This window comes from Jaculus jaculus, chromosome 2, assembly GCF_020740685.1.
Source record: "Jaculus jaculus isolate mJacJac1 chromosome 2, mJacJac1.mat.Y.cur, whole genome shotgun sequence".
Classification (NCBI taxonomy): domain Eukaryota; kingdom Metazoa; phylum Chordata; class Mammalia; order Rodentia; family Dipodidae; genus Jaculus; species Jaculus jaculus.
Genome location: NC_059103.1, coordinates 81,713,000 through 81,729,104, shown reverse-complemented (window position 1 = coordinate 81,729,104; position 16,105 = coordinate 81,713,000). Strand labels below are relative to the sequence as shown.

General features: G+C 38.3%; 2 pseudogenes; one reads left to right on the top strand and one right to left on the bottom strand.

The window, feature by feature from the left end:
• Positions 1-7,892: 7,892 nt before the first annotated feature.
• On the bottom strand, positions 7,893-9,130 carry LOC101608503 (annotated as a pseudogene).
• Positions 9,131-13,912: 4,782 nt separating this feature from the next.
• LOC123458670 overlaps positions 13,913-16,105 on the top strand; it is a 39,709-nt pseudogene continuing 37,516 nt past the window's right edge.

The following is a 16,105-nucleotide window of genomic DNA, read 5'->3' as shown; positions in this document are numbered from 1 at the left end:
CCAGCTTGAGTACAGTTTTTACAAGATAAAATGTGCCACTATATTTTAAAAGAATATGTAATCACAGTGGAGTCATGGATGTACCAGCCACTCCCTAGGATGGAAGGATAATGCCTCAGAGTACACACTCCCATCTTGTGACTTTTTCATTCTTTCTGTTTCCCCTTCCACATTGTCCTTTGAGCTCTGTGGAGTGTGTTATAAGTCTCCTTTAGTGCTGATCTCTCAGAAGCCTCTGCTTCTTTGCTTTGATGAGTTTAGAGTCTCCTCAGTGTCTACCATCATCTCCCTGGAGGAGGTTCACAGGCTAGCAGTGAGAGCAGTACTCATATTTAACCTACTGCTTTCTCTGCAATGTTTCTTGAACCCTGACATATGTCATAGAGATGACTTGTCTCATATTGAGCAGTAGACTGTCTTTTCTTGTCATTCTTATGGGTCTTGTGTCTCCCTGGTATTCACTGCCATCTGTAAATAGCAGATTACTGAGCCAAGTGTGAGAGCAGTATGAATGAAAGGGCAAACATAAACATCCAGAAGACTTTTTGATGGAGATGATGTCTCATTTTAGCCAGAAAACAGTGTCAACTTTTCTTTAGTGTCTATGAGTATCCAAGCCATCGGCTTCTGACCTGGTTTTCAGTACCAGACATAACATAAACATATAATCTGATGGGACAATACCAATATGCAATATTTTCATATATTAAAGATCTCATAAAAAATAAAAAGGTGAGAGATGGATGTGTTGGCACCCACCTTTGATACCAGCACTCAAGAGGAAGAGGTAGGAGAATCACCATGAGTTCAAGACCACCCTGGAACTACATAGTGAATTCCATGTCATCCTAGGCTAGAGTGAGACACTACCCCAAAAAACAAAAAATAAAATAAAATTTTAAAAGCTAAATTATGAAAGTTCAGATAACTCTAAGCAATGCCATTAAAAATACTAAAGCAATGATGTCAAAAAAGCATATGTATTTGAAATTAATGAGTGCAATTACTAAGGAGAAACTAACCCATAGTGTTATTTAGCTCCTCTGTGGCATGTCTATATAATTTTACTCTTTGTACACAGAGTCATTTGGTCAACAATTTCATGTCAATCACATATGTATCCAATTAAAACCCATTCTGGGGCTGGATAGATGGTATAGAAGTTAAGGAACTTGCCTGCAAAGCTTTTCTTTCCCCCTTTCTCTCAGATAATTAAATAATAATGAAATATCTTTAAATGCCATTCTGGGGCTGGAGATGGTTAAGCTGTTAAGGCACTTGCCTAAAAAACCTGACAACCCAGGTTCAACTCTCCAGAACCCACATAAGCCAGAATCACAAGGTGATGCATGTGCACAAGTTCACACATGTGCACAAGGTGACACACACATCTGGAGTTTGATTGTAGTGGTGAGAGGTCTTGGTATGCCAAATTCTCTCTCTCTCTCTCTCAAACAGTAAAAAAACAAACCATCCTGAAAGAGATAATGCTTGTAATGTTTAATACTGTCAACTTGACAAGCTCTTGAATCACCTAGGAGCCAATATTCTGGGCATGTCTGTGGAGAAATTTCTAGAGTATATTAATTGATATGGGAAAATCCACAATAACTATGTTTTTTAAAATTTTTCCACTATTATTGCCTGAACACACATGACATCTTATCCTTTTATGATTTGTTTTATGAAACCAGGAGCTCCAATATCTAGTGCATAAATATTTACAATTATTATATCTCCTTGATTAATCGCTCCCTTTGTTAACATGTACTGTCTTTCCTTGTCTTTTATAATAGCTTTGACTAATAGCTTTGACTTTATGTTGCCATCAGACAACATACAACAAAGACCAGTTTGTGGGATGGGAGGGCTTATTTTGGCTTAAAGACTTAACAAGAAGCTTCATGATGGCAGGGGGGAAATGATGGCATGAGCAGAGGGTGGACATCACCACCTGGCCAGCATCAAGTGACAACAGTACCAGGAGAGTGTGCCAAACACTGGCCAGAAGAAGCTGGTTATAACACTCATAAACCCATAAGCTCATCCCCAACAATACACTGCCCCCAAGAGGGACCAATTTCTAAATTACCATCAGCTAGGGGACATAGCATTCAGAACACATGTTTACAGGGGGCACCTGAATCAAACCACCACATTCCAATCTTGACACCCATACACTGATGACCATCCATGTTATAAAATGAAATGCATTCAAGACCAACTTTAAAAGTCTCCATAGCTTGTATCATTCCCAATTATGTTCAGACATCCCCATAGTCTAGTCTTTTAACTGGACTATAATAGAAAAAAATTTCCCGTAATGCCACAGAATAAACATTCACACAGCAAAAGATGGCATCGGTCATAGCAAAGAGATACATGATTTAAAACAAATAGAGCAAACATCAAACTCTGTAGCTCCAAGTCTGCCAACTCTAACCAGTGACAAATCTCCAAGTCTGATAATTATAACCAATGGTGAATCTCTGGAGTTTCAACCACACCCCTCCTGCTAGGCTACTCACAGTACCAGAAAACTTCATCAGGTGCTGGCAGCTCTCCTTGGCAGCCATCATATAGTCATGGCACCTCCATTGGGTCTTCACTGAAACCCATGGCTCATCTTAATGACTCCATCAGGTCTCCATGCAGATAATACAACAAGCCTGCTTCACACCTCTCATGGCCATTTCCAAAACACAAAATTATGTTGCAAATTTAATGGCCATCTCTTTATTGAATTTGTTATACTCCATAGTAGCAGGTGGACTACCAGTTTGTTAATCCAGGGAGAGATAAAGCAGACTTGAAGAACAGGACACTCCTTGAGCACTCAGGCCCCTTCAAAAGAGTATACATTTTTTCCTGTTGTCCCAAAGCAGATCAGCTTTCCTAATCTCAATGATTGTAATCTCTCAAACACTTGTAGCTGAATGGGCAGCAGTTTTGGCCCAAAGATTTCATTTCTTTCTGACCATATCCATCTACTCACAGCAGTCCATTTCTACACAATGAAACCCTACACAAATTCTCAGGACATGGGAATAACAGCAAATCTTTAAAAAAAAAAATGCTTTTAGCTAAGTCCAGACAAAGTTCTTTCTTTCCCTTCTTATAAGCCAAAGTCCATAGCTCTTACTGCATTCAGGTCTTTCAACTCTGACTAGAATAGATTATCAAGCTGTACTTATAGCATGGCAAGGCATCTCTTAGGCCAAGGTTTCAAATCCATCCACATTTCTCCCACAAATCACTTCCAAAAGGCCAAAAGCCACACAGTCAGGTTTCTAGCAGTAATGACACCATTCCTCAGTACCAATTTTACTGTTGTAGCAAGCTTTATGTTGCTGTCAGAAAATACCCAACAAAGATCAGCTTGTAGGAGAAAAGGGTTTATTTTGGTTTATAGACTGGAGGGGAAGTACCATCCATGATGGCAAGCAAAAATGAAGGCATGAATAGAGGGTGGAAATCACCTCCTGAACAACGTCAGGTAGACAATACCAACAGTAAAGTGTATGAAACACGAGCAAGGGGAATCTGGTTATAATACCTGTAAGTCTTCCCCCAGCAATACACAACCTCCAGGAGGATCCAGTCCCCAGATTGCCACCAGCTGGACATGTAGCATTCAGAACACATAAGTTTGTGGAGGACACCTGCATCAAACCACCAAACCTACTTTATCAGATCTTAGAATACTTCCATCTGCTTGTTTATGGTTTCTGCTTGCTGGTTAGATTGGCTTCCCCTCCTTTGTCACTCAGTGTATGGATGTGTTTGCTAGTTAAGTGTGCTTCTTGGAGACAATGGATCAGTTCTTATTTTTCAATATAGTCAGTTAATCACGTGTGTTCTTATTGGTGAGCTGAAGCTATTTACATTTGAAGTTATAATTGAGAATGTCTCTCCTATGATTTTGTTGGATGAGAGGTTCTTTTTCACCTCTCCTCTTAGTTTTGGAGATATGTTCTTTTTCTACTTCCACTTTACATAATATTCCTTTCCAAATTTTCCAAACAGTGGCTGTTTGGTTGTCATGAGTTATGTTTGCCAATTTCATTTTTTAAATATTTTTTTTATTTATTTATTCATTTGAGACACAGAGAGAGAGAGAAAGAGAGGGAATAGGTGTGCCAGGGCCTCCAGCCACTATAAATGGACCCCAGATGTATGTGCCCCCTTGTGCATCTGGTTTACATGGGTCCTGAAGAATAGAACCAGGATCTTTTGGCTTTGCAGGCAAATGCCTTAACAGCTAAGCCATCTCTCCAGCCCAATGTTTGTCAGTTTTAAAGAATAATTTTTCTGTGTATAGCACTGTTGGTGGGTGGATTTTTATTTTCAGGGCTGGATATATATTGTTCCATGTTTTTTTCTGGTTGTAAAGGATGCTGAGAAAAGATGCAAACTGATGTTCTTCCCTTTGTAAGGGAGTTGGAATTGTTTCTTACAGATTTTAGTATTGTTTCTTTGCTTTGTATTTTTGACATCTTGACTATGATGTGGAGAACTTCTCTGGCTATGTGTGCTGGGAGTTTTAAATGGTCCTCATGTTTATACATTGACTTCTTTTTCTAGGTTTAGAGATTTTCTGGTTTCATTCAATAATTTTTCTATTTCTTTAGGTGTTTTCTCAGCTCCTTCTTCTATCCTGTGACTTCTAAGATTTGGGCTCTTGAATGTACCTGAGACTTCTTGGAAACAGTGTCATGTTCTTTGATCTTTTTTTCTACATATGTGTTGCATAAATTATTTTCTTGGCATTGTCATCCCTCCCATGGTCTTGTCTGCTGCTGATGCAGTCTGCTGTGATCTTTATCAAATAATTATTCCTTGTATTTCCATAAATCATGTTTAGTTCTTTTCCAAGTATTTCAGTTTCCTTACTGAGCTCATCATCTATGCTTTGGACTTTCTTCTATCTGTGCATAATTTCATTCACTTTAGATACTATCTTCTCAAGATCTCGAATGAATTTCTTTTGTTTTCTTATCTGCTTATTTGAACCTCCTATATGGCCACTGATACTTTTTAAAAGTAGGATTTTGAATTCTTTCTCTGAAATTACTTCTATCTTGGTGCTTGTGTCTTCTGTTATTGCAGAGCTGGGAGCCTGGGAATGGGCTGTGGTGTATTGATTGCTCATATTCTTTGTTTTTATTTATGATTTTCTTTTATATTTGATCCAGATATAACTCACCTCTCTTTTCAATACTAGTGAGTATTTTGTTTTGTTTTCTGAGGAATCTCCTACAGGCGACATCTCTAGTGATTGCATTCTAGCAGTTATTGAGGCTGAGTCACAGTAATACCTCTTATTTATCAGTGAATATCATCATGCCTCAGTTGTAGGAGGCTCTTTTGTATTAAACTTGTGAGCATGGGTAAAGCTTGCCAGTAGAAGATTTATGCTGAATTGTGTTAAGCACTGGGATCTGCTTTCCACAAGCCACACTAGATGAAGGCCAGCTAGGTTGGCTGATACCAAGCCCTACCTTTACTGGTATTGGAAAGAGGGGTCAAGAGAATCCTAACGTTTGTGAGCTAAGTAGTTTGGCTTTCACAGCACCAAATAGTAAGAGAGACTGTCTCAAACAAGATGGAAAGCACCACACCCTGAGGATATCCTCTGACCTGCCCTGCAAGTGCATTCAGGGTCATGACTGTGCAAATAAACACATACATATACACAATCCAAATTCTGGAAATGAAAGACTCAATCAAATAAAAAAACACAGTGGAAAATTATCATCTACAGACAAGACCAAGTATGCCTTAATGGGAGCTTTTATTCTGCCCTGCATCTGATCATTTTATTTCCTACTTTGACTAAACATCTTAACATTTTTATGATATGTTCCATACAAAGCAAAATAATTTTTATCACTAATTCAGAGTCAGGGGAGTTATGGCAAAATCCTACAAAGCAAAGCAAACTATGAAATGTTATAACATTATCACAGTATAAATGTGTGATTTTCTTTTTGGATCTGCAACTGATCTTTGAGAGAGAGAGGATAACATGGGTGCACCAGGACTTCTAGCCACTACAAACAAGCTCCAGACACATGTGCCACCTCTTGTATCTGGCTTAGGTGGGTACAACTATACACAGAAGGCACTTGCCTTCATTTCAGTCTCTTGGGTGACTTCTTACCAAGTATGAAGAGAAAGAAAAACTGCTGATTCTCAAAGCAAGAATACCAGAGAAAAGTTGAAAACACTTATCATTATATATAAAAATTCAAGGAAACTGGGCTGGAGAGATGGCATACTGATTTTACATGCACTTGCCTGCAAAGCCAAGGGACCCAGGTTTGATTTCCCAGGACACATATAAGCCAGATGCACAAGGTAGTTCATGCATCTGAAGTTCGTTTGCAGTGGCTAAAGGTCCTGGAGTGCTCATTCTTTCTCTCTTTTTCTCTTTCCTTCTCTCTCTCAAACTCTCTCAAACAAATAAAATATAATAAAAAATAGATCTAAAAAGTTCAAAGAAACTTAGGCAAAACAATAGCTCCACTTCAAATGATTTTAAGAAAATTGTAATTTAAACAAATATACATAATTTTAAACAAATATTTTAACTGTAATAAGAATATAACCCTTCCAAAATAGTAGTCTGATGGTAGTAGATACCTTTTAAGTAAGAAAGATATCTTTCTTATTCTCCATAATCTTATGCAAAGTACAAAAACAGTATCACCCATTTCATAGATGAAGAAACAAAAATAGAGAAAAGATTAAATCACTTACAAAATGGAAAATGCTATTATCACAGTGGGAACAAAGTTTTAACCTACTCCCCTACAAATATACTATAGATACATCAATAAATATCAATCAGGTGAAACTACACTTGCCCTTATCTTGAATATTAATTATGATAGAAGTGTAGGCAGTTGATCAAAACCACTCAAAACTTAAGGGGATGGAGGTATAGCTCAATGCTAGGATACCTCTCTAGCATGCACAATGCCCAAAGCTCAAGGTTCACCATGAAAAAAGCAGGGGAGCAGAAAACATCTTTCATTCTAGGAATTCTTCAAATTTTACTTTTCAACTATTAACAGGAAAACTTCTTTATATAGACACATACTATATGTAACATTAAAATTTCCAATTAAGAAACTGTTCATCAGCCGGGCATGGTGGCACATGCCTTTAATCCCAGCACTCAGGAGGCAGAGGTAGAAGGATCGCCAAGGGTTTGAGGCCACCCTGAAACTACACAGTGAATTCCAGGTCAGCCAGGACCAGAGTGAGACCCTTACCCCACCCCCCCAAAAAAAAGAAAGAAAAGAAAAGAAACTGTTCATCAATGAAGTGAGAAGCACTGTGGAAAATGTCGTCAGCTCAGGACGACAACAGAGGGGAAGGCAGGAGAAGTCTTTCATGATAAAGTTTATCAATTTACTACACTGATTCTGGAAATATCTACCTGCAGACTTCCTGTTATGAGAGGTAATGAAATATGTAGTTTTAAGTGAGGAAGGGCTGGAGAAATGGGTCAGCAGCTAAAGGTGCTTGCTTGTAAAGCCTGACAGCTGAGGTTCAACTCCTCAGTACCCACATAAAGCCAGATGAACAACAGGGCACATCTGACTACGTTTGCAGTGTCAAGACACCCTGGCATGCCCATCTCCTCCAACCTTTACTTATAATAAATAAATAATGGATTTTTAGTAAATAAAAATGAAGAAGGAAAGGAAGGTGGAAGGGAGTCAAAGTTTTTCATATGTTTCACTTATTTTTTGTTCTCCCTTGGAACAAAAATGGTTAAAATTATGTTATTTGTAAAATGATCATGTATGAATACTGAGCTATGAAGACACACAAAACTGAAGTAACTGGAACTATTTGGTTGCCTGTAGTTTTCATCAAGATCACAAAGTCCTCAAAATTGCTTTGACCTTTTCAACTAGACCGTCATGTTTGTCTTCAAGTATTAACATCTGGTGTTAGGACAGGCACCTCTTGTACGTAATCAGGTTGCTTTTCAGGATTCTATGCAAGAGCCAGCTTTCATGTTTACAATGTAGTTTCTTGAGGTCTCTAAATAAAACTCCCTTATTCTTCATTTCTTCTTTGTAAATATGTTCCATTTGAGCATTCCTCTGTGATAGCTCAAAGATAAATTCAGGTTGGCTATTCATGCAGTCATGCCAGTCTTGACATATGGTCCACTCTATTTCATTCATACAGTCAGATTCATACATATTAGATGCAAAGATAGGCCTGTCACTATATACAGATCATTTCAAAATAATACAAGGGTATTTTCTTGCAAAACCCTATGATCTGTATTCTATTCTCCCATACTCATGTAAAGCTAGTCGCATAAATTGGCATATGCATCTAGAAGTTTGTTCACAATGGTAAGAGGTCCTGGCATACTCATTCTCTCTCTTCTTGCAAAGAAATAAATAAAAATTTGAAAATAAAATAAATGGGCTGAAGAGATTGCTTAGTGGTTAAGGCATTTGCCTCCAAAGCCTAAGGGCCTAGGCTCAGTTCCCCCAATACCCATGTAAGCCAGATGCACAAGGTGGTGCATGCATGTTTGCAGTGGCTAGAGGCCCTGACACACCCATTCTCTCTCTTTCTCTCTCTCTCTCTCCCTCTCCTTCTCTCCTTCTTTCTCTCCCTTTGAAATAAGTAAGTTGATCTTTAAAAAAAGAAAAGAAAAATAAAATACTGCTAGTTCCTTAGAGTTTGCCATTGAGAGCAGCAATGTGGTCTGGGATCCAACTGAGACAGGCATATTATTGGAAGGTAAAAGACTATGGTTCAGATTTTTCATACATTATTTGAACATCCCATCAGCTTTTCTGTGATGTCAATTTCTCAAATTCATGTTGAGTATTTGGAAAATTGCACCATCTGGCAGCAGGTCCAGCAAGCACATCCTCGCACGTCGGTTTAAGGTTATCCACAAATGCCGGTTCTCTTCCATGGAGACTTTCTTGATGTACAGTCCCACGGGACTAGTGGTGAGAGAAGGGCAGTATTTCTGGGACAAGGTGGCATCTGGTCTTTCAGTGCTTTCCTGTGCACAGGGCAGGAAAGGCCAGGTCTTGGCAGGTACCAAATGACCCTTGACCTCACTCTCTGCCAAGCTCATGTTCTCATGAGTCTTGTAATTCGATTCTGGCTCCTAGAGGCAGTGGCCAGTGGGGTTAGGCCTGTAGTGCTATCCAGTTCCACTGCCCTCCAGGATGTCCCTCCTCACCCCCTCTACCTCTCCAGCCTCCATGTCCAAGCTGCTTCAATTCTTCGATAATTTTTTTATGAGACTACCACATTAAGCAAAAGAAAATAACAACCATCAATACAATGAACAGCATTTAATTTTCAATCTCCCTAACTCTTCCCATAATTCTCACTTACAAGAGTTCTGATACAGAAAATAGACATCATGCACCTTAAAATGTCAATGCAGGGCTGGAGAGATGGCTTAGCTGTTAAGGTGCTTGCCTACAAAGAATAAGTACCCAGGGTCAACTCCACAGAATTCACACATGCACACAAGATCATGCAAGGATACTAGGTGGTGTATACATCTGGAGTTTGACTACAGTGACTAGAGTCCCTGGCATGTTAATTCTCTCTACCTTTCCCTCTCAAAAAAAAAAAAAAAAAATCACTGCAGACATGTCTCTTTTGCTCAATATACAAAAACTTAAGTTGCTTTTTATGTCTTATTTAATTTTACAGCTATGAAGGTAATTAAAAATCAATGAAGACATGTTTCTTTCAGTATATAAAAATTTAACTTGCATTTTATATCTTTTTTAATTCTATAGCTATGAAGATAATTTATTTAGTAAGCCAAATTCTGTATGCTATGAAATTTTAAGGGATTTGATTATACAGTGCAAAAAAAGGTCTAAATTGAAAGCTTAGACACAATGCTACATTAACAAGGAATTTTTCACAATCAGAAAGAATTTTCTGTAAGGAGCCACACAAGTGTTTCCTGTATACCCAGATGCCATTATCATGAATGAATTATCTCAGATTTGTGATCCTTCTTTCTTCCTTTGTAACATCTTCCATATCCTCAAACATCTTCATATCTGCTGCCGACAAATTTTCAACCTCACATACCCATTCCATCAATATGTACAAGACTATTAAATGCTAAAGTGGATGAAAACATGGCCTTGTACACAAAAACTCATCATCTCATTTAACTGTCTTCCTCTTATCATTTCATTAGAGGCATCATTTATCACCTTCTCTGGATCAGTATCCAGGAGATATGGCCCTAGTCACATTTTTTAATACCAAAATACATATCAAAACAGTTTCCTCAGGATGTGTTGCCCAAGTCTTGACGTGCTAATCAGAGTAAGAAGGTACAGAGAAGTAGGAAACAGGAATGAAGATACAGAAAAAATACCCAATAAAGGAGGCTGCCACATTATTATTAAGAAACATGTACATTTTAATTGTATATATGTATAACATATGCAACAAACTATGATATTACTCACACTGTAAAAGTGTAGCTAAATTTCATTATGCTATGACTTCCAGTTCACATGAAAAGTTAAATGCAAATGCAGGACAGTGCTCATTTGTTGATTAATATTATATCTTAGCTGCCTTCAGTTCCTAAAAGTAGATATGCCAAATTATGACTTTGATATTTATACTAATCAAGTAACTTGTGATAATTACACAAATGTATTTGATTATACATGAATCCCAAAAATCATAGTTGATTTTTAACTAAAAATAAATTGCAGGTAATTCCCAGTATTGATAGTGACTTTCTCATTATATCCTTCCCAGTGTCCAAGTTTGTTGCCGTTAGAGTTAAAGCCTAGAAAGAGGGCATAAAACTGTTAAAAATTTGAACCTGGGCTGGAGAGATGGCTTAGTGGTTAAGCGCTTGCCTGTGAAGCCTAAGGACCCCAGTTCGAGGCTCAATTCCCCAGGACCCACGTTAACCAGATGCACAAGGGGGCGCACGTGTCTGGAGTTCATCTGCAGTGGCTGGAAGCACTGGTGTGCCCATTCTTTCTCCCTCTCTCTCTCTCTCTTTCTCTCTCTCTCTCTCTCTCTCTCTCTCTCTCTCTCTCTCTCTCTCTCTCCCTCTCTCTCTCTCTCTTTCTCTTTGTGTCTCTTTCTCTCTCTGTCACACTCAAATAAATAAATAAAAATGAACAAAAAAATAAAAAAATAAATTCCAAACTTTAACCAGGTGTGGTCATTCATGGTTGTAATGCCAGCGCACAAAGGGCTGAGGGAGGAGAATTACTATGAGTTTGAGGCCAATCTGGGCAACAGAGTGAGTTCCAAGTATATCCAGGATAAATATTTTAAAGTATGGCAATTAAAACTTGTAAAATTAGCCGGGCATGATGCTGCATGTCTTTAATCCCAGCACTCGAGAGGCAGAGGTAGGAGGATTGCCCTGAGTTTCAGGCTACCCTGAGACTCCATAGTGAATTCCAGGTCAGCCTGGGCTAGAGTGAGACCCTAACTTGAAAAACCAAAAAAAAAAAAAAGTGTAAAATTATTATCCATATTCTAAAAGCCTAGTGCATTTTCAGGTCATGACAAAGTGAAGCACCGATGGAGCATAAACACTTGTTACATCTTTTTCATTCCATAATATATCATGACACCAGTAGTATGAATTTTAGTCCAACACATTTTCCATAAAATGAAAGATTTGAAGTGGTCATCGTATCTCTGGTTGATTCCCAAGACATGCATAATATTTGCCCTATCAACATGTTATTATGAGTGATGGAAGAGGGAGGAAAATGACATAAAACAGAAGAGGGACCAAAATGGAAAGAGAGGGCTCAATGGAGGGATTAGAGAAGAACAATGGAGGGTGGTAGAAGGAGATTATCATTAGGATACATTTTATATATGTATGGAGGCTACCACTTAAAAATGCTAAAAATATATCGGGTTGAACAATGAAGAATGAGATAATGTAGACTAGCTTAGTGCTCTTCCTAAGCATTCTGAATCTATTTTCACAATGGACTGTTAATTTAAAAGGAAAAAGCTGAATCCAGGCTTCTCTTCCAGCTTTTCTACTATAGTTTTATATGTTTGCATATCATGTATTCAGCTCTACTTCAAAGCCTTTCTTTAAAACACCAGTGTGTAGCCAGCACTTTCTCTGTGTCAGCTTTCATTGTTAGTTAGATTTTAATTGTTGAAATCTATTGAGATGATGAATCTAGGATACAGAATGAAGGTCCTCTAATTTACAGTCCATTGCAAGTGATTCCAAGGACTATGGTGCCTATAAGAGTTTCATTGTACTCCACTTCACAACAGCCCCACATAAATAAGAGTTTGTAGAAGAGAATCTAATAGATAAATATGATTCTGATTATTGAGGTATCTGAATTCTAACAAAACATTTCATAAAATATGGCAATAAATACACAAGAATGTTTCCTATGTATAAAGGTTTATAAAATTAGAAGAATCTTTGATAAGGCATGCCCTCAGGTAAACAGTTCTGAAGGAAGAAAAATAGCACAAGTGCCACCCACATGTCCTTCTACAGTATATTTTAAACTATGACTACTTTTAAAAATATTTTATTTATTTATTTATTTGAGATAGAAAGAGAGAAAGAGCTGAATACAGGGAGAGAGAGCATAAGCAAGCCAGCCTCCAGCCATTGCAAACATGCATGCAACACCTTGTGCAACTGGCTTACATGGGTGCTGGGGAATCGAATCTGGCTCCTTTGGCCTTGCCAGCAAGTGCCTAAACCACTAAGCCCTAAAGCATATTTTAAAAAGTAATAGAACCCCTTTCATAATTAATCAATTTTCCTTTTATTACATTTTATGATTCCTTTTTTCTATTTTTTAGCAGATAATTTTCATATATGTACACAATGTATTTTGATCATAATCCTCTCCCATTACTTTCTTGTGTCTCCTCTCCCCACCCAGTTCCACAAGTTCCTTTTCTTCTTTTTAAGATTTATTTTTATTTATTTATTTATTAGAGAGAGAGGGAGAGAGAGAATGGGCACTCCAGGTCCTCTATCCACTGCAAACAAACTCCAGATGCATGCACCACCACCTTGTGCATCTGGCTTATGTGGGACCTGGAGAATTGAACCTGGATCCTTAGGCTTCACAAGCAAGTGCCTTAACCACTAAACCATCTCTCTAGCCCCACTAGTTCCTTTACTACTTTGATGTCTTGTGCTTTGCCCTCCTCCATCATTTGTGATGAAATGGTGATGGGCTCAATAGTGTACAGGTGTTATATAGATTAATGACAGTCACTATGAGGTTATGAATGCAACTATCAATTCATGACTGGAAGACAACCTTTCAAAGCACTCCTCCCCATCCACATGTCTCTTACATTCTTTCCAACCCCTCTTCTGCTATGTTCTCCGCACCTTGTAGAATATGATAGAGATGTCTCTTTTAGTGCTGAATACTCAACCATCATTTATTTTCAGTACTCTAATGAGTTTGGACTATTCCCAGTAGTCATTACCATTTGCCAGAAGAAACTTCTCTGACCAAAGGTGAGAGAAGCACTGATTTATTGGTATAAACATAAATATTTAGAGGGCAACTCAGTGGTGGACACAACATACACATTTAGCCAAGCAATAGTGGTAGCTTTCCTTCTTGGGCCTATCATCTTCCTAGCTATTAGATTTTGGTTAGGTGTTCAGTAACAGCCATGACTTTGCTCCTATGTGTAGGTGGATTTAGCCTTTTGAGGAAAAAGCATTCTGTTTGCAGAATTCTGTGATTCTGCTGAACTGGGCCTTGAGAAGAAGGACACCTGCTCCTGATCCTGGAATGCTGGGAATAGTATGTGTGGTAGCTACCCACTAGCTGTTTGCTAAGGGGTGCTATTATTCATCTATAGCACCAAGTTAGCCGAGATGTCTCCTGCTTCTGAGATAGAGATGTTGCCCTCTAGTTTGTTTTGTACAAGCCATTATCTGCACAACCTCTGCATGAACCCTGTACACAGAGCTGTTCTAATAAAACTTCTGCAAGCTGCTGCCTCCAGGATCCTGTGCAGAAACTGCCTGGAGTCCCCTGGTTCTGTTGACTTGCTCCAGTTTCAACTCAATCCCTTTGCACTGGTCACTGAGGACCTTCAACAGGTTCAGTTGGTGCCAGCAGGTGACACTAACAAGGTGCCATATAAACATGGGGTATCCGACCTAGGCACAGTGGGTCAATGGAGGAATGTCTAAGAGGTATGTGATTCAGATAAAGCATGCAAGGAACCCACTCCAGGACACCAGGTGACCACGGTCAAGCCCACATAAAATGGAAGATTACATGTGCTTATCGCCCAACATGCTAAAAGCATTAGAGGTAAAAACAAAAATGAGAGATTTTTTATGAACTCTATGAATATATAGGTAAGCACCATCACTGGCTACCTCTGCAAGGCACTCTGAGGATAAAACAATAGAAGGAAGTTTTAAAATCTTTCAAGCAAGCTCACCAGAGAGATGAAGTTACCCCTATAAATATTTGTTCTTTGTGCAATCTTACTACTTTAGTTATCCAGCAGTTATAATCCATTACCCCATTGGTAGCTGGAGACCTTAAGGGTCTCACAGGCACTGAAGAAAATAAAATGAATTGTGAGGATGATAATCTGCCCTCCACCCAACCATGTCTCTCATCCTCCCAGTCTGACTCCAAAGAAGATGATAATCCTCAAGCCACCTCTGTGTGCTCCATGGTAAAATCACAATTTCAAGGAAACAGATTAAAAACCAATATTCCTCAGCCCTGGACACAGAGACTACAATAGGAACTTCAAAGAATTCAGTCTTTTGTTGTTGTTGTTGTTGTTGTTGTTTGTTTTTTTCAGGTAGAGTCTCACTCTAGTTCAGGCTGACCTGGAATTCACTAGGTAGTCTCAGAGTAGCCTTGAACTCACGGTGATCCTCTGACCTCTGCCTCCAAAGTGCTGAGATTAAAGGCATGCACCACCATGCCCAGCTAAGAATTCAGTCTTGAAGACACTCCCTAATAATACAACTACACACAGTAAGAAATGAGGGAGACCACAATGCAGAATCAGATGTGAAATATAAGAGAGATTCAATCAAAGGATAAGGAATTATACATTAAAACTTAAGTATATAAATGTATTTCTTAAAAGCAGAGAAGCCAATATTCAAGTTAAACAGCTTCAGCTAAAGGATAGGGAAAAAAACAATTTACAATGAGCTCATTTGTCTTCTGTTTTAAAGGGGAAATGATAACATAGAATTCAAACTATATATAAAGTTTCATTAGGCTATAAAGATTAATAGTTGTTGCACAAATTTTGATGATTTCTTCCCCAAAAAAGGTTTTACAATAATTATATTTATTTTTCAATGGTCATATCTAATAAAAATATTTAATATATCTAATATACATTAAGGTTCTTTAATTAAATTGATAACAGTTTATTTCTTTTTCAGGATTGATGTAGAAGTTACCAATGTAAATTCTTTATTTTATAAGCTTGTTGGGGATTTTTATGTGAAATGTCTTTTTTTATTTTTTTGAGGTTGTGACTTGCTCTAGCTCAGGATGACCTTGAATTCAGTATGTAGTCTAAGGGTGGCCTTGATCTCACAGCGATCCTCTTACTTCTGCCTCCAGAAAGCTGCAATGAAAAGGTGTGTGCCACCATGTCCAGCTTAAATGTCTTTTTGACAATGGAGATTTCAAAAGATTCAATTCCAGAAAACAGTGATATTTAGAAACAGAGAGGGTCAAATTGGCTATAATAAAAATGGTTTCATATACATAAGCTACATGTGTTTATATTTGTATAATGCTTATGTAATATCAAATTGATTTAAAAATATATGGTCATCATTCTCTTCTGGCCAAGATAACAACTGCCTAGCTGCACTGCAAATCCCGGGTAAAGAAAGGCATGACATTAAGGGTACACTGGGGCTTTTAGGGGAGAGTAATCTCCAATAGCTTGTCAGTGAGAGGGCACTGAGGGGGAAAAAATCAGGGAATTGCAGATCCCCTCGCAGGCAGGTAGCCCACCCCCCCCCCACAAATAGCCGCCATGTTCGCTGCTCCTGCCGCTGCATGCTGAT